General features: G+C 45.2%; 1 protein-coding gene across 1 annotated transcript in view; it reads left to right on the plus strand.

Annotated features, from left to right (window-relative positions):
- Positions 1-19,650, plus strand: part of KMO (kynurenine 3-monooxygenase) — a 525,463-nt gene that overhangs the window by 299,609 nt on the left and 206,204 nt on the right. The window lies entirely within an intron of this gene.

Below are 19,650 nucleotides of genomic sequence, written 5' to 3' on the forward strand. Positions count from 1 at the left end.
AGTAACAAAAATTGTGGGTGCACGTAACCCCAATATATTCTTTGAATTCCCAGTCAGAAAATGGCACTATATACCAGTAGCAAAAATTGTGGGTGCATGTAACCCCAATATATTCTTTGAATTCCCAGTCAGAAAATTGCACTATATACCAGTAGCAAAAATTGTGGGTGCATGTAACCCCAATATAGTCTTTGAATTCCCAGTCAGAAAATGGCACTATTTGGCAATGGCAAGACTTGAGGGTATTTGTAACCCCAATATATTCTTTGAATTCCCAGTCAGAAAATGGCACCATATACCAGTAGCAAAAATTGTGGGTGCATGTAACCCCAATATATTCTTTGAATTCCCAGTCAGACAATGGCACTATATACCAGTAGCAAAAATTGTGGGTGCATGTAACCCCAATATAGTCTTTGAATTCCCAGTCAGAAAATGGCACTATATACACGTAGCAAAAATTGAGGGTGCATGTAACCCCAATATAGTCTTTGAATTCCCAGTCAGAAAATGGCACTATATACCAGTAGCAAAAATTGAGGGTGCACGTAACCCCAATATAGTCTTTGAAATCCCAGTCAGAAAATGGCACTATATACCAGTAGCAAAAATTGTGGGTGCACGTAACCCCAATATAGTCTTTGAATTCCCAGTCAGAAAATGGCACTATATACCAGTAGCAAAAATTGAGGGTGCAAGTAACCCCAATATAGTCTTTGAAATCCCAGTCAGAAAATGGCACTATATACCAGTAGCAAAAATTGTGGGTGCACGTAACCCCAATATAGTCTTTGAATTCCCAGTCAGAAAATGGCACTATATACCAGCAGCAACAATTGTGGATGTTTATAACCCCAATTCTATTGCTAGGGGACTTCCAGTGTATTGAAGTTAGTTTCTGGGGTGAAGGGGGGGGCACACCGTTTGAACGTGGATCGGGGGTATATATAGGGTATACGGGAATACACTGTCAGTGTATTCCATTCAGGATCCTGGGAAAGCTGGGTTGCGGCGATTGAGCCCGTCAGTGCCACGTTACACTGACAAGCTTCTCCCTGGAATTAAAGTTATATGTAACCCCAATATATTCTTTGAATTCCCAGTCAGAAAATGGCACTATATACCAGTAGCAAAAATTGTGGGTGCACATAACCCCAATATAGTCTTTGAATTCCCAGTCAGAAAATGGCACTATATACCAGTAGCAAAAATTGTGGGTGAATGTAACCCCAATATAGTCTTTGAATTCCCAGTCAGAAAATGGCACTATAAACCAGTAGCAAAAATTGTGGGTGCACGTAACCCCAATATAGTCTTTGAATTCCCAGTCAGAAAATGGCACTATATACCAGTAGCAACAATTGTGGGTGTATATAGCCCCAATTCTATTGCTAGGGGACTTCCAGTGTATTGAAGTTAGTTTCTGGGGTGAAGGTGGGGGGGCACACCGTTTGAACGTGGATCGGCGGTATATATAGGGTGTACGGGAATACACTGTCAGTGTATTCCATTCAGGATCCTGGGAAAGCTGGGATGCGGCGATTGAGCCCGTCAGTGCCACGTTACACTGACAACCTTCTCCCTGTAATTGAAGTTATATGTAACCCCAATATATTCTTTGAACTCCCAGTCAGAAAATGGCACTATATACCAGTAGCAAAAATTGTGGGTGCACGTAACCCCAATATATTCTTTGAATTACCAGTCAGAAAATGGCACTATATACCAGTAGCAAGACTTGAGGGTATTTGTAACCCCAATATATTCTTTGAATTCCCAGTCAGAAACTGGCACTATATGGCAGTAGCAAAAATTGTGGGTACACGTAACTCCAATATATTCTTTGAATTCCCAGTCAGAAAATTGCACTATATACCAGTAGCAAAAATTGTGGGTGCACGTAACCCCAATATATTCTTTGAATTCCCAGTCAGAAAATGGCACTATATACCAGTAGCAAAAATTGTAGGTGCACGTAACCCCAATATATTCTTTGCATTCCCAGTCAGAAAATGGCACTATATACCAGTAGCAAAAATTGTGGGTGCATGTAACCCCAATATATTCTTTTAATTCCCAGTCAGAAAATGGCACTATATGGCAGTAGCAAGACTTGAGGGTATTTGTAACCCCAATATATTCTTTGAATTCCCAGTCAGAAACTGGCACTATATACCAGTAGCAAAAATTGTGGGTGCACGTAACCCCAATATATTCTTTGAATTCCCAGTCAGAAACTGGCACTATATACCAGTAGCAAAAATTGTGGGTGCACGTAACCCCAATATAGTCTTTGAATTCCCAGTCAGAAAATGGCACTATATACCAGTAGCAAAAATTGTGGGTGCACGTAACCCCAATATAGTCTTTGAATTCCCAGTCAGACAATGGCACTATATACCAGTAGCAAAAATTGTGGGTGCACGTAACCCCAATATAGTCTTTGAATTCCCAGTCAGAAAATGGCACTATATACCAATAGCAAAAATTGTGGGTGCACTTAACCCCAATATATTCTTTTAATTCCCAGTCAGAAAATGGCACTATATACCAGTAGCAAAAATTGTGGATGCATGTAACCCCAATATATTCTTTGAATTCCCAGTCAGACAATGGCACTATATGGCAGAAGCAAGACTTGAGGGTATTTGTAACCCCAATATATTCTTTGAATTCCCAGTCAGAAACTGGCACTATTTGGCAGTGGCAGGACTTGAGGGTATTTGTAACCCCAATATATTCTTTGAATTCCCAGTCAGACAATGGCACTATATGGCAGTAGCAAAAATTGTGGGTGCACGTAACTCCAATATATTCTTTGAATTCCCCGTCAGAAAATGGCACTATATACCAGTAGCAAAAATTGTGGGTGCATGTAACCCCAATATATTCTTTGAATTCCCAGTCAGACAATGGCACAATATACCAGTAGCAAAAATTGTGGGTGCACGTAACCCCAATAAAATCTTTGAATTCCCAGTCAGAAAATGGCACTATATACCAGTAGCAACAATTGTGGGTGTATATAACCCCAATTCTATTGCTAGGGGACTTCCAGTGTATTGAAGTTAGTTTCTGGGGTGAAGGTGGGGGGGGGACACCGTTTGAACGTGGATCGGGGGTATATATAGGGTATACGGGAATACACTGTCAGTGTATTCCATTCAGGATCCTGGGAAAGCTGGGTTGCGGCGATTGAGCCCGTCAGTGCCACGTTACACTGACAAGCTTCTCCCTGGAATTGAAGTTATATGTAACCCCAATATATTCTTTGAATTCCCAGTCAGACAATGGCACTATATACCAGTAGCAAAAATTGTGGGTGCACGTAACCCCAATATATTCTTTGAATTCCCAGTCAGAAAATGGCACTATATACCAGTAGCAAAAATTGTGGGTGCACGTAACCCCAATATAGTCTTTGAATCCCCATTCAGAAAATTGCACTATATACCAGTAGCAAAAATTGTGGGTGCATGTAACCCTTATATAGTCTTTGAATTCCCAGTCAGAAAATGGCACTATATACCAGTAGCAAAAATTGTGGGTGGACGTAACCCCAATATATTCTTTGAATTCCCAGTCAGAAAATGGCACTATATACCAGTAGCAAAAATTGTGGGTGTATGTAAACCCAATATATTCTTTGAATCCCCAGTCAGAAAATGGCACTATATACCAGTAGCAAAAATTGTGGGTGCATGTAACTCCAATATAGTCTTTGAATTCCCAGTCAGAAAATGGCACTATATACCAGTAGCAAAAATTGTGGGTGCACGTAACCCCAATATAGTCTTTGAATTCCCAGTCAGAAAATTGCACTATATACCAGTAGCAAAAATTGTGGGTGCACGTAACCCCAATATAGTCTTTGAATTCCCAGTCAGAAAATGGCACTATATACCAGTAGCAAAAATTGTGGGTGCATGTAACTCCAATATAGTCTTTGAATTCCCAGTCAGAAAATGGCACTATATACCAGTAGCAAAAATTGTGGGTGCACGTAACTCCAATATAGTCTTTGAATTCCCAGTCAGACAATGGCACTATATACCAGTAGCAAAAATTGTGGGTGCACGTAACCCCAATATAGTCTTTGAATTCCCAGTCAGAAAATGGCACTATATACCAATAGCAAAAATTGTGGGTGCACGTAACCCCAATATATTCTTTGAATTCCCAGTCAGAAAATGGCACTATATACCAGTAGCAAAAATTGTGGGTGCACATAACCCCAATATAGTCTTTGAATTCCCAGTCAGAAAATGGCACTATATACCAGTAGCAAAAATTGTGGGTGCACGTAACCCCAATATGGTCTTTGAATTCCCAGTCAGAAAATGGCACTATATACCAGTAGCAAAAATTGTGGGTGCATGTAACCCCAATATATTCTTTGAATTCCCAGTCAGACAATGGCACAATATACCAGTAGCAAAAATTGTGGGTGCACGTAACCCCAATAAAATCTTTGAATTCCCAGTCAGAAAATGGCACTATATACCAGTAGCAACAATTGTGGGTGTATATAACCCCAATTCTATTGCTAGGGGACTTCCAGTGTATTGAAGTTAGTTTCTGGGGTGAAGGTGGGGGGGGACACCGTTTGAACGTGGATCGGGGGTATATATAGGGTATACGGGAATACACTGTCAGTGTATTCCATTCAGGATCCTGGGAAAGCTGGGTTGCGGCGATTGAGCCCGTCAGTGCCACGTTACACTGACAAGCTTCTCCCTGGAATTGAAGTTATATGTAACCCCAATATATTCTTTGAATTCCCAGTCAGACAATGGCACTATATACCAGTAGCAAAAATTGTGGGTGCACGTAACCCCAATATATTCTTTGAATTCCCAGTCAGAAAATGGCACTATATACCAGTAGCAAAAATTGTGGGTGCATGTAACCCCAATATAGTCTTTGAATCCCCATTCAGAAAATTGCACTATATACCAGTAGCAAAAATTGTGGGTGCATGTAACCCCAATATAGTCTTTGAATTCCCAGTCAGAAAATGGCACTATATACCAGTAGCAAAAATTGTGGGTGCACGTAACCCCAATATATTCTTTGAATTCCCAGTCAGAAAATGGCACTATATACCAGTAGCAAAAATTGTGGGTGTATGTAAACCCAATATATTCTTTGAATCCCCAGTCAGAAAATGGCACTATATAACAGTAGCAAAAATTGTGGGTGCATGTAACTCCAATATAGTCTTTGAATTCCCAGTCAGAAAATGGCACTATATACCAGTAGCAAAAATTGTGGGTGCACGTAACCCCAATATAGTCTTTGAATTCCCAGTCAGAAAATTGCACTATATACCAGTAGCAAAAATTGTGGGTGCACGTAACCCCAATGTATTCTTTGAATTCCCAGCCAGAAAATGGCACTGTATACCAGTAGCAAAAATTGTGGGTGCACGTAACCCCAATATAGTCTTTGAATTCCCAGTCAGAAAATGGCACTATATACCAGTAGCAAAAATTGTGGGTGCATGTAACTCCAATATAGTCTTTGAATTCCCAGTCAGAAAATGGCACTATATACCAGTAGCAAAAATTGTGGGTGCACGTAACTCCAATATAGTCTTTGAATTCCCAGTCAGACAATGGCAGTATATACCAGTAGCAAAAATTGTGGGTGCACGTAACCCCAATATAGTCTTTGAATTCCCAGTCAGAAAATGGCACTATATACCAATAGCAAAAATTGTGGGTGCACGTAACCCCAATATATTCTTTGAATTCCCAGTCAGAAAATGGCACTATATACCAGTAGCAAAAATTGTGGGTGCACGTAACCCCAATATAGTCTTTGAATTCCCAGTCAGAAAATGGCACTATATACCAGTAGCAAAAATTGTGGGTGCACGTAACCCCAATATGGTCTTTGAATTCCCAGTCAGAAAATGGCACTATATACCAGTAGCAAAAATTGTGGGTGCATGTAACCCCAATATATTCTTTGAATTCCCAGTCAGACAATGGCACTATATGGCAGTAGCAAAAATTGTGGGTGCACGTAACCCCAATGTATTCTTTGAATTCCCAGCCAGAAAATGGCACTGTATACCAGTAGCAAAAATTGTGGGTGCACGTAACCCCAATATAGTCTTTGAATTCCCAGTCAGAAAATTGCACTATATACCAGTAGCAACAATTGTGGGTGTATATAGCCCCAATTCTATTGCTAGGGGACTTCCAGTGTATTGAAGTTAGTTTCTGGGATGAAGGTGGGGGAGCACACCATTGGAACGTGGATCGGGGGTATATACACTCACCGGCCACTTTATTAGGTACACCTGTCCAACTGCTCGTTAACACTTAATTTCTAATCAGCCAATCACATGGCGGCAACTCAGTGCATTTAGGCATGTAGACATGGTCAAGACAATCTCCTGCAGTTCAAACCGAGCATCAGTATGGGGAAGAAAGGTGATTTGAGTGCCTTTGAACGTGGCATGGTTGTTGGTGCCAGAAGGGCTGGTCTGAGTATTTCAGAAACTGCTGATCTACTGGGATTTTCACGCACAACCATCTCTAGGGTTTACAGAGAATGGTCCGAAAAAGAAAAAACAGCCAGTGAGCGGCAGTTCTGTGGGCGGAAATGCGTTGTTGATGCCAGAGGTCAGAGGAGAATGGCCAGACTGGTTCGAGCTGATAGAAAGGCAACAGTGACTCAAATAGCCACCTGTTACAACCAAGGTAGCCAGAAGAGCATCTCTGAATGCACAGTACGTCGAACTTTGAGGCAGATGGGCTACAGCAGCAGAAGACCACACCGGGTGCCACTCCTTTCAGCTAAGAACAGGAAACTGAGGCTACAATTTGCACAAGCTCATCGAAATTGGACAATTGAAGATTGGAAAAACGTTGCCTGGTCTGATGAGTCTCGATTTCTGCTGCGACATTCGGATGGTAGGGTCAGAATTTGGCGTCAACAACATGAAAGCATGGATCCATCCTGCCTTGTATCAACGGTTCAGGCTGGTGGTGGTGGTGTCATGGTGTGGGGAATATTTTCTTGGCACTCTTTGGGCCCCTTGGTACCAATTGAGCATCGTTGCAACGCCAAAGCCTACCTGAGTATTGTTGCTGACCATGTCCATCCCTTTATGACCACAATGTACCCAACATCTGATGGCTACTTTCAGCAGGATAATGCGCCATGTCATAAAGCTGGAATCATCTCAGACTGGTTTCTTGAACATGACAATGAGTTCACTGTACTCCAATGGCCTCCACAGTCACCAGATCTCAATCCAATAGAGCATCTTTGGGATGTGGTGGAACGGGAGATTCGCATCATGGATGTGCAGCCGACAAATCTGCGGCAACTGTGTGATGCCATCATGTCAATATGGACCAAAATCTCTGAGGAATGCTTCCAGCACCTTGTTGAATCTATGCCACGAAGGATTGAGGCAGTTCTGAAGGCAAAAGGGGGTCCAACCCGTTACTAGCATGGTGTACCTAATAAAGTGGCTGGTGAGTGTATAGGGTATACGGGAATACACTGTGAGTGTATTCCATTCAGGATCCTGGGAAAGCTGGGTTGCGGCGATTGAGACCGTCAGTGCCATGTTACACTGACAAGCTTCTCCCTGGAATTTAGCTCTTACAAGAGCTGTGGGCTGTCTTCTCCTTCATATCCTATTCTATCCCTGCCTATCAGAATCTAATCCCTAGCTAAATGGCCGGAAACCTCCGTCCCCGGTGAATTTCAAGCTCAGAATGACGCGAACCTGGGCGGCGCTGTTCTTTTAAATCAGAGGTCACATGTTTTCGGCAGCCAATGGGTAGTTCCTGTCCCACCTACCCTGCGCTGTTATTGGAGCAAACAAGGCGCCAGGGAAGGTGGGAGGGGAATCGAGTAATGGCGCACTTTACCATGCGGTGTTCGATTCGATTCGAACATGGCGAACAGCGTGATATCCGATCGAACATGTGTTCGATAGAACACTGTTCGCTCATCTCTAGTAAACATAAAAATAATGGATACATTGAAATCAATAGAATAAATTAAAAACCATATATAAGCTAGTAACCATGATTGATAGCAAATGTTTCTCCTTTGTATGGTGGCTAGGAGACATGAACGTTGTGTAGAGATATTGTGAGTATTTGGTTATATTGTGTGTACAGACCGAAGGAGATGTTTAGTGGCATGCCTAAGGGTTTTATTATATACACAAACCAAACTGTGAAGTTTAGTGCCAATGCTCTGGAATCAAACCTCACTCATGCAGAGGTGATCTAATAAGTTGAAAAAGAAAATAAGGAAATAATTACCTTGTTCAAATCAAAGTCCAGAGTTAGATCTATGAAGCTCAGGCTTCACTTCTGAGCTTATATGTAGTCTACTAAGTGTGCAGGGAGGCTACACCTGTAGGGCCTCATTGTCATAGCCAGGTCTGGAGCATTGCACCTGGCAGAGATTCAAATTCTTGTGGGGAGGCATTGATAAAATGAACAAACATATATATATCTCCCTATATTATAAAAATGAATTTCTGTCTGTCTGTCTGTGCTCTAATGCGAACCAAACGACTGGACCGATCTTCACCAAATTTGGTACAGAGATACTTCAGATATCCGGGAAGGTTTAAGATGAGACTCCAACTCGCTCGGACGTACCGTTGCTGAGATACAGCATTCCAAACACAGTGCCCCCCCTTAGCCAATACAAACCTGCAAGTCTTTCACTCTTATTCCAACTGCAATACACACGGTCACTCCACATACACAATACAACACTAATATCCAAACTGAGATACACGCATCAGAGGATTAGATACACAGATCAGCTCACAGTATCACACGCCAGAGGATTAGATACACGGGTCTGCACACAGTCCCACAAACCAGAGGATTAAATACGCGCTTCTGCACACAGTTCCACATGCCGAAGGATTAGATACGGGCGTCTACACACAGTTCCACATGCCGTAGGATTAGATACGCACCTCTTCACACAATACCACACAGGGGAGGATTAGATACGTGTGTCTGCACACAGTACCACACTTTGGAGGATTAGATACGTGTGTCTGCACACATTACCACAAGCCAGAGAATTACATACATGTCTCAGCACACAGTACCACACAGGGGAGGATCAGATACGCACATCTGCACACAGTACCACATGCCAGAGGATTAGATATGCGCATCTGCACACAGTACCACACGCCAGAGGATTAGATACGCGCGTCTGCACACAGTACCACATGCCGTAGGATTAGATATATGCCTCTTCACACAATACCACACAGGGGAGGATTAGATACATGCCTCTGCACACAGTACCACAAGCCAGAGAATTATATACGTGTGTCAGCACACAGTACCACACAGAGAGGATTAGATACACGCGTCTGCACACAGTACCACATGCTGTAGGATTAGATCCGCGCATCTACACACAGTTCCACATGCCGTAGGATTAGATACGCACCTCTTCACACAGTACCACACAGGGGAGGATTAGATACGTGTGTCTGCATACAGTACCACACTTTGGAGGATTAGATACATGCCTCTGCACACAGTACCACAAGCCAGAGAATTAGATACGCGCATCAGCACACAGTACCACACAGGGAAGAATTAGATACGCGCATCTGCACACAGTACCACATGCCGTAGGATTTGATATGCGTGTCTACACACAGTTCCACTCGCCGTAGGATTAGATACACGCCTCATCACACAATACCACACAGGGGAGGATTAGATACGCGCATCTGCACACAGTTCCACACACCAGAGGATTAGATAAGCATGTGTGCACACAGTACCACATGCCGTAGGATTAGATACGCGCGTCTGCTTACAGTTCCACATGTCAGACGATTAGATACGCACATCTTCACACAGTTGTACACGCCATAGGATTAGATACACGCGTTTGCATACAGTACCACATGCTGTAGGATTATATACGTGCCTCTACACACAGTTCCACATGCCGTAGGATTAGATACGCGCCTCTTCACACAATACCACACATGGGAGGATTAGATACGTGCGTCTGAACACAGTACCACACTTTGGAGGATTAGATACATGCCTCTGCACACAGTACCACATGCCAGATAATTAGATACGCGTCTCAGCACACAGTACCACACGGGGGAGGATTAGATATGTGCATCTGCACACAGTACCTCATGCCAGAGGATTAGATACACCTGTCTGCATACAGTACCACACGCCAGAGGATTAGGTACGCGCGTCTGCACATAGTACCACATGCCGTAAGATTAGATATGCACGTCTGCACACAGTTTCACTTACCGGAGGATTAGATACGTGCCTCTTCACACAATGCCACACGGGGGAGGATTAGATACACACATCTGCACACAGTACCACACGCCGGAGGATTAGATATGTGCATCTGCACACAGTACCACACCAACAAGGATTAGATACTTGCGTCTAAACACAGTACTACACAGGGAAGGATTAGATACAGCTTTACTCCAGGTATCCATAACAACTGATCACAGGTTTTTCACCGATATCCAAAATGAGATACACATAATCACATGACGCTTAAGGACATACACACAAACCACATACAAAATACACCAGTGCAAAATTGGACATTTCTTATGGGGCCACTACACAAACATAAAATGTAATATACCCGTGCAAAGCCGGGTCCTCCCTCTAGTATATATATATATCTCTATATTATAAAAATGAATTCTTGTCTGTCTGTCTGTCTGTCTGTCCGTCTGTTCTCTAATGCGAACCAAACGACTGGACCGATCTTCACCAAATTTGGTACAGAGATACTTCAGATATCCGGGAAGGTTTAAGATGAGACTCCAATTCGCTCGGACATACTTTTGCTGAGATACAGCATTCCAAACACAGTGCCCCCCCCCCCTTAGCCAATACAAACCTGCAAGACTTTCACTCATATTCCAACTGCAATACACACGGTCACTCCACATGCTCAATACAACACTGATATCCAAACTGAGATACACGCATCAGAGGATTAGATACACAGATCAGCACACAGTATCACACGCCAAAGTATTAGATACACGGGTATGCACACAGACCCAAACACCAGAGGATTAAATACGCACTTCTGCACACAGTTCCACACACTGAAGGATTTGATACGTGCATCTGCACATGGTTCCACATGCCGAAGGATTAGATACAGGCATCTACACACAGTAGCACATGCAGTAAGATTAGATACGCGCGTCTACACATAGTTCCACACGCCGAAGGATTAGATACTCACCTCTTCACACAATACCACACAGGGGAGGATTAGATACGTGTGTGTGCACACAGAACCACACTTTGGAGGATTAGATACATGCCTCTGCACACAGTACCACAAGCCAGAGAATTAGATATGCGTCTCAGCACACAGTATCACACAGGGGAGGATTAGATACGCGCGTCTACACACAGTACCACATGCCACAGGATTAGATATGCGCGTCTGCACACAGTACCACATGCCGGGAGATTGGATACGCGCATCTACACACAGTTCCACATGCCGTAGGATTAGATACGCGCCTCTTTGAACAATACCACACAGGGGAGGATTAGATACACGTGTCTTCACACAGTTGTACACACCATAGGATTAGATACACGCGTCTGCACACAGTACCACATGCCGTAGGATTAGATACGCGCGTCTACACACAATACCACATACCGTAGAATTAGATACACAGGTCTGCACACAGTCCCATACACCAGAGGATTAAATACGCACTTCTGCACACAGTTCCACACACTGAAGGATTTGATACGTGTATCTGCACACGGTTCCACATGCCGAAGGATTAGATACAGGCGTCTACACCCAGTTCCACACTCCAGAGGATTAGGTACGCGCGTCTGCACACATTTGTACACGCCATAGGATTAGATAGACGCGTCTGCACAGAGTACCACATGCCTTAGGATTAGATACACGCGTCTACACACAGTCCCACACTCCAGAGGATTAGATACGCGCGTCTGCACACAGTTGTACACGCCATAGGATTAGATACACGCGTCTGCACACATTACCACATGCAGTAGGATTAGATACGCGCATCTACACATAGTTCCACATGCCGAAGGATTAGATATGTGCCTCTTCACACAATACCACACAGGGGAGAATTAGATACACGCGTCTACACATAGTACCACACGGTGGAGGATTAGATATGCGCGTCTAGACACAGTACCACATGCCATAGGATTAGATACACGCGTCTACACACAGTACCACATGCCATAGGATTAGATACGCGCGTCTGCACACAGTACCACATGCCGGGGGATTGGATACACGCGTCTACACACAGTTCCACACACTGTAGGATTAGATATGCGCCTCTTCACACAATATCACACAGGGGAGGATTAGATACACGTGTCTTCACACAGTTGTACATGCCAGAGGATTAGATACACGCGTCTGCACACAGTACCACATGCCGAAGGATTAGATACGCGTGTCTGCACACAGTTGTACACGCCATAGGATTAGATACATGCGTCTGCACACAATTACACATGCCGTAGGATTAGATATGCGCGTCTACACACAGTTTCACACTCCAGAGGATTAGATACGCGTGTCTGCACACATTTGTACACGCCATAGGATTAGATACACACGTCTGCACAGAGTACCACATGCCGTAGGATTAGATACACGCGTCTACACACAGTTCCACACTCCAGAGGATTAGATACGCGCATCTGCATACAGTTGTACATGCCATAGGATTAGATACACGCGTCTGCACACAGTACCACATGCAGTAGGATTAGATACGCGCGTCTACACATAGTTCCACACGCCAAAGGATTAGATACGCGCCTCTTCACACAACACCACACAGGGGAGGATTAGATACGTGTGTGCACACAGTATCACACTTTGGAGGATTAGATACATGCCTCTGCATACAGTACCACAAGCCAGAGAATTAGATACACGTCTCAGCACACAGTATCACACGGGGGAGGATTAGATACGCGCGTCTGCACACAGTACCACACGAGGGAGGATTAGATATGCGCGTCTACACACAGTACCACATGCCGTAGGATTAGATACGCGCCTCTTCACACAATACCACACAGGGGAGGATTAGATACACGTGTCTTCCCACAGTTGTACACGCCATAGGATTAGATACATGCGTCTACACACAGTACCACATGCCGTAGGATTAGATACGCGTGTCTGCACACAGTACCACATGCCGTAGGATTAGATACGCGTGTCTGCACACAGTACCACATGCCGTAGGATTAGAAACGTGCTTCTACACACAGTTCCACACACCGTAGGATTAGATACGCGCCTCTTTACATAATACCACACAGGGGAGGATTAAATACGCGCGTCTGCACACAGTACCACACGCCAGAGGATTAAATACGCGCGTCTGCACACAGTACCACACGCCAGAGGATTAGATAAGCGCATCTGCACACAGTACCAAATTCCGTAGGATTAGATACCCACATCTACACACAGTTCCACATGCCGTAGGATTAGATACGCGCCTCTTCACACAATACCACACAGGGGAGGATTAGATATGTGCGTCTGCACACAGTTACACATGCTGAAGGATTAGATATGTGTGTTTGCTCTAAGTACCACACAGGGGAGGATTAGATACGCACATCTGCACACAGTTCAACATGCTGGAGGATTAGATACGCATGTCTTCACATAGTACCACCGCCAGAGGATTAGATACGCATTTCTACACACAGTATCACAGGGGGAAGGATTAGATATGCGCATCTGCACACAGTACCACACGCCAGAGGATTGGATATGCACATCTCCACAAAGTTCCATACGCCGGAGGATTAGAAACGCACGTCTGCACACTGTACCACATGCCGTAGTATTAGATACGTGCGGCTGCACACAGTTTCACATGCCGGAGGATTAGATACGCGCGTCTGCACACAGTACCATATGCCGGGGGATTGGATACATGCGTCTGCACACAATACCACATGCCAGAGGATTGGATACGTGCATCTGCACACAGTTCCACACACCAGAGGATTGGATAAGCAGGTCTGCACACAGTACCACATGCCGTAGGATTACATACGTGCGTTTACTTACAGATCCACACAGAGGAATAAATACATGCATCTTCACACAGTTGTACACGCCATAGGATTAGATACACACGTCTGCATACAGTACCACATGCTGTAGGATTAGATACGCGCATCTACACACAGTTCCACACGCCATAGGATTAGATACGCGCCTCTTCACACAATACCACACAGGGGAGGATTAGATACGTGCATCTGAACACAGTACCACACTTTGGAGGATTAGACACAGGCCTCTGCACACAGTATCACATGCCAGAGAATTAGATACGCGTCTCAGCACACAGTTCCACATGGGGGAGGATTAGATATGCGCATCTGCACACAGTACCACATGCCAGAGTATTAGATACGCGCATCTGCACACAGTACCACACGCCAGAGTCATTAGATACGCACGTCTGCACACAGTTTCACCTACTGGAGGATTAGATATGCGCCTCTTCACACAATACCACACGGGGAGGATTAGATATGTGCATCTGCACAAAGTACCACACCAACAAGGATTGGATACTTGCATCTAAACACAGTACTACACGGGGAAGGATTAGATACAGCTTTACTCCAGGTATCCATAACAACTGATCACAGGTTTTTTACTGACATTCAAAATGAGATACACATAATCACATGACGCTTATGGACATACACAGAAACAACATACAAAATACATCAGTGCAAAATTGGACAATCTTATGGGGCCACTACACAAACATAAAATGTAATATACCCGTGCGAAGCCGGGTCCTCCCTTTAGTATATATATATATATAGTTTACTATAGCAGTATATAATATGCATTAATAAATATATAGATGGTAACAGACACCAAATACATGGGTATTAGCCTGGCAGTTAAATGACACCAAAAAAAGGTTTTTATACTGACCGACCGACCGCGCGCTGCTGCTTCCTCTTCTTTCACAGGACGTCTGTGTATCAGTGTAAGCGGCGTCATCACGCCGCCTACGCTGACACGTAGATGGCTGAACAAGAGCAAGGAGAGTGGCAGCTCTCCTTGCGCTGGTTCTTACGAAAAAAAAATCAGTGCCTCACCTAATCCGCCTCTGACCTGGGCAGGGGCCCGATTGAAATGTCAGGGCCCCGATCGGTCCCCTAGTCATCCCGATCCGGCCCATGATCATCAAGATCAGGCCCCTGCCTATGCTATATTATAATGAGCAGCAGTATAGTCGGGGCTGGGGCCCACCGGGGGATTCCCCGGTGCCCCGGTGGGCCAGTCTGTTCTTAGTCTGAACAGTGCACACAAAGAGATAGAACTTTATTATGCACCAAGATTTTTATATCCACATACAGGAAGTAAACAGCAAGCTCTGATTGGTTGGTCGAGGTATCCGCCTCCTGTGACATTAGCTCCAGGGCGCTACCTCCAGGAAGTGATGTAGCTTCTTGCCGTGTGAGTTCTCTGATGTCATTTCCTGTGGGAGGGGCTTCTTGCCATGTGGGTTCTGTGAATGTCATTCCTGTGGGCGTAGCTTCTTACCATGTGATTCTCCACATGGTCGAAAGCTACACCTGAGCACCCCTTAGAGGCCATCTTGTTATGTATCCAGTTTCAAATTTAATTAATAATACTGCGTTATATTTAAGGATAACAATGTTTTTTGTGATTCATATATATACAACCTTCACACACTCACTATCAATTTATAATTTGTGGATTTTAATTAATTACTTTTTTGGTCTTTTCCTCACTGAAATCCTCACTATCTATCTGTATTTGATTTTTATTATTTATTATTGTTGTTTATTTATATAGCACCATTAATTCCATGGTGCTTTACATTTGGGGGTTTACATACAATACACAAAATATACAAGTAGATATAATACTAACAGTGACCGACTAGCACGGTGGGGTAGAGGGCCCTGCCCGCGAAGGCTTACAATCTATGGGGGAAGGGGGTAGAGACAGAAGGAGGTTGTAAGCCTTCCTGAATAGGTCCATTCAGGGCTTTCAGGGCCTTCTTGAATCCTGTGATTGTAGGGATCAGTCTTATGTGTCTTGGTAAGGAGTTCCAGAGTATGGGGGATGCGCAGGAGAAATTTTGGAGGCGGTTGTGTGAGGAGCGGATGAGAGAAGAGCGGAGTAGGAGGTCGTTGGAGGATCTGAGGTTACGTGTGGGCAGGTAGTGGGAGATTAGTTCAGAGAGTATACGGAGCGGCCAGGTTGTGGATCGCTTTGAATGTTAACATTAATAGCTTGAACTCAATTCGCTGGGCTATAGGTAGCCAGTGGAGGGACTGGTAGAAGGGAGCAGTCGATGAAGATCGGGGGGTGAGGTGAATTAAGCGGGCAGCGCAGTTTAAGGTGGACTGGAGGGGGGCGAGGGTGTTTGCTTGGAGTCCATGGAGAATTGTGTTGCAGTAGTCTAAGCGGGAGATTATGAGGGCATGGACGAGCATCTTGGTAGTTTCAGGGGTGAGTAAGGAGCGGATTAGATGGATGTTCTTGAGCTGGAGGCGGCAGGAGGTGTTGAGGGTTTGAACGTGTGACTTGAAGGATAGGTCAGAGTCCAGGGTAACCCCAAGACATCGTGCCTTTGGGACTGTGGAAAGTGGGGTTCCATTAACTTTGATAGATGGGTCAGGTGGAGGGGCCATACGGGGTGGGGTGAAAATGATGAACTCCGTTTTCTCCATGTTCAGTTTTAGAAAGCGGGAGGAAAGGAAGGAGGCTACGGCCGCTAAGCAATCTGGAACTCTGGCCAGCAGGGAGGTAATGTCTGGTCCAGAGATGTATATTTGGGTGTCATCGGCATAGCAATGGTATTGAAAGCCATGAGATTCTATGAGTTGGCCCAGGCCAAGGGTGTAGATGGAGAACAGGAGGGGTCCTAGGACGGAGCCTTGGGGGACACCTATGGAGAGACGGCGTGGTGAGGAGGTGGTGTGTGAGTGGGAGACGCTGAATGTGCGGTCAGTGAGGTATGAGGAGATCCAGGAAAGGGCCAGGTCTGAGATGCCAAGGGATGAGAGAATTTCTAACAGGAGGGAGTGGTCAACTGTGTCAAAGGCAGAGGAGAGGTCAAGGAGGAGGAAGACAGAGTAATGGCACTTGGCTTTGGCGGTTAGAAGGTCATTGGTGACTTTTGTTAGGGCAGTTTCAGTGGAGTGCCGGCATCTGAAGCCTGACTGAAGGCTGTCAAAGAGCAGGTTGGACGAGAGATAGGAGGAGAGTTCGGAGTGGACGTGTTGCTCAAGCAGTTTTGAGTCAAACAGGAGCAGTGAGATAGGACGATAGTTGGCTGGGGAGGACGGGTCGAGGGACAGCTTCTTAAGTGTAGGAGTGACAGTGACATGTTTGAAGGCAGAGGGGAAGGATCCATTGGCTAGGGATAGGTTGAAGAGATTAGTTAGGGCCGGAGTAATGACTTCAGTGAGCTTGGGGATGACATGTGACTTGATCGAGTCAAGCGCGCAGGAGGTGAGGTGGGACGTGGAGATTAGGGAGGAGAGTTTTTCATCAGTGATAGTGGGGAAACAGGTCAGGGATGGGGAGCAGCAAGTAGTTGGGTAGAGGGGTTGTCGGGGGTGTAGGGTGAGACTGTCTCTGATGGTGTCAATTTTAGTTTTGAAATAAGAGGCAAAGTCGTCAGCTGACATAAGTGATGTCAGAGGAGGGAGGAGGGAGTTGAAGATGGAGAATAGCTGTTTGGGGTTGTGAGAGAGTGCAGTGAAGTAGACCTGCTGTGCGGAGGTGAGTGCATTCTTAAATGTGAGAACTGCCTCTTTGTAACTGAAAAAGAACAACCCAAATGATCACAGAGGATCAAAAAAACTGCGCTTAACCTGAAGTAACAATGAAGAATTTTTATTGACACACTAAAAAATTAAAAATTACACACGACGCTGATTTTGCAGCGTTTCGGGGTGATTCCCCTTTTTCAAGTGTTACACACAGAGCAAGGTTGAACCTGTAGTTCAGAGGTCACTAGGACTGCAATGCTCAAGAGTGTGTCAGTACTAGCCACTCTTGAGCATTGTAGTCTTAGTGACCTCTGAACTACAGGTTCAACCTTGCTCTGTGTGTAACACTTGAAAAAGGGGAATCACCCCGAAATGCTGCAAAATCAGCGTCGTGTGTAATTTTTAATTTTTTAGTGTGTCAATAAAAATTCTTCATTGTTACTTCAGGTTAAGCGCAGTTTTTTTGATCCTCTGTGATCATTTGGGTTGTTCTTTTTCTAGTATTATTCCCCTACGGGGTGAATTATTTTAAACTGCAGCTGTTTTAAACCTGGTAGCTGGAAAGCTAAGTCTGTATTCATTGTGGACAGATCAGCTCGGTGCACATCTTTATCTCTTTGTAACTGAGGAAGTCTTCCTTGGAGTGGCTTTTCTTCCAGAGGCGTTCTGCAACCCGCGAGGCACATCTCAGTTTTTTAGTCAGGTCGGTGTGCCAGGGTTGTCTACTGATCGGTCGGGCTCTGTGGGCCACAGAATCAAGGGCTGAGGTGATGGTGGTATTGTAGAAGGCAGCAGCGGCATCTGTGTCCTGGAGTGAGGATATATCAGCGAGTGGTAGTAGAGAGTCTGAGAGCGTGCAGTTGTCAAAGCACTTGAGGTTCCTGCGAGGGCATGTTGGCTTAGAGGTTGGGGTGTCTATTGGAGAGGAGAGGGCAGAGAATGTCAGCAGGTTGCAGTCAGAGAGCGTGGACGGAGAGTTAGAGAGGCTGCATATGGAGCAGAGGCGGGTGAATATGAGGTCTAGCGTGTGCCCCTTTATGTGGGTGGCTGAGGAGGACCATTAGGAGAGACCAAAGGATTCGGTGAGGGACAGGAGGCTGGAAGCAGGGGGGTGGTCTGTGTTAATGGGGATGTTGAAATCACCCATGATGATGGTGGGGGTGTCGGTGGATAGGAAGTGTGTGAGTCAGGTGGTGAAGTGGTCGATGAAAGCAGCGGTAGGTCCGGCTGTCGATATATGACGGCCAGTTGTAGGTTGGAGGGTTAGTAGATACGAACAGAGTGCACTTCAAAGGAGGGGAGGGTGAGGGCAGCTATTGCTTGGATAGGGGCGAATGAGCACTTGTCAGACAGGAGGACGCCTACACCTCCACCAGGTATTGTTGGGCCGAGGAGTATGTGAGAATTGCAGACCTCCATAGGAGAGGGAGGTGGGGGAGACGGTGTCTGAGGGGGTCAGCCATGTTTCTGTGAGACCGAGAAATGTAAATTCATTGAGAATGAAAAGGTCGTGGATGTAGGAAGTTTATTACATACGGAGCGGGCATTCCATACTGCAGCGGAGTGAGATTGGTTTGAGATTTCGGGGGTTCCGTGCGCTAACGCCAGGTGTGGGGAAAAGGCCGACAGTGGGGAGTTGCTGGGGAGGTCTAGGATTAGGAGATATGTCTCCAGAAGTAAGGAGGAGCAGGGAGAGGGACTTCAGGTGTAGGTAGGAGCGGGTGCGGGGGGGGGGTTGTATGTGTCTGGGGCGGAAAGTCTGCAGGTTTGTGAGGAGCTG

Source organism: Leptodactylus fuscus, chromosome 3, assembly GCF_031893055.1.
Source record: "Leptodactylus fuscus isolate aLepFus1 chromosome 3, aLepFus1.hap2, whole genome shotgun sequence".
In the NCBI taxonomy this organism is placed as follows: Eukaryota; Metazoa; Chordata; class Amphibia; order Anura; family Leptodactylidae; genus Leptodactylus; species Leptodactylus fuscus.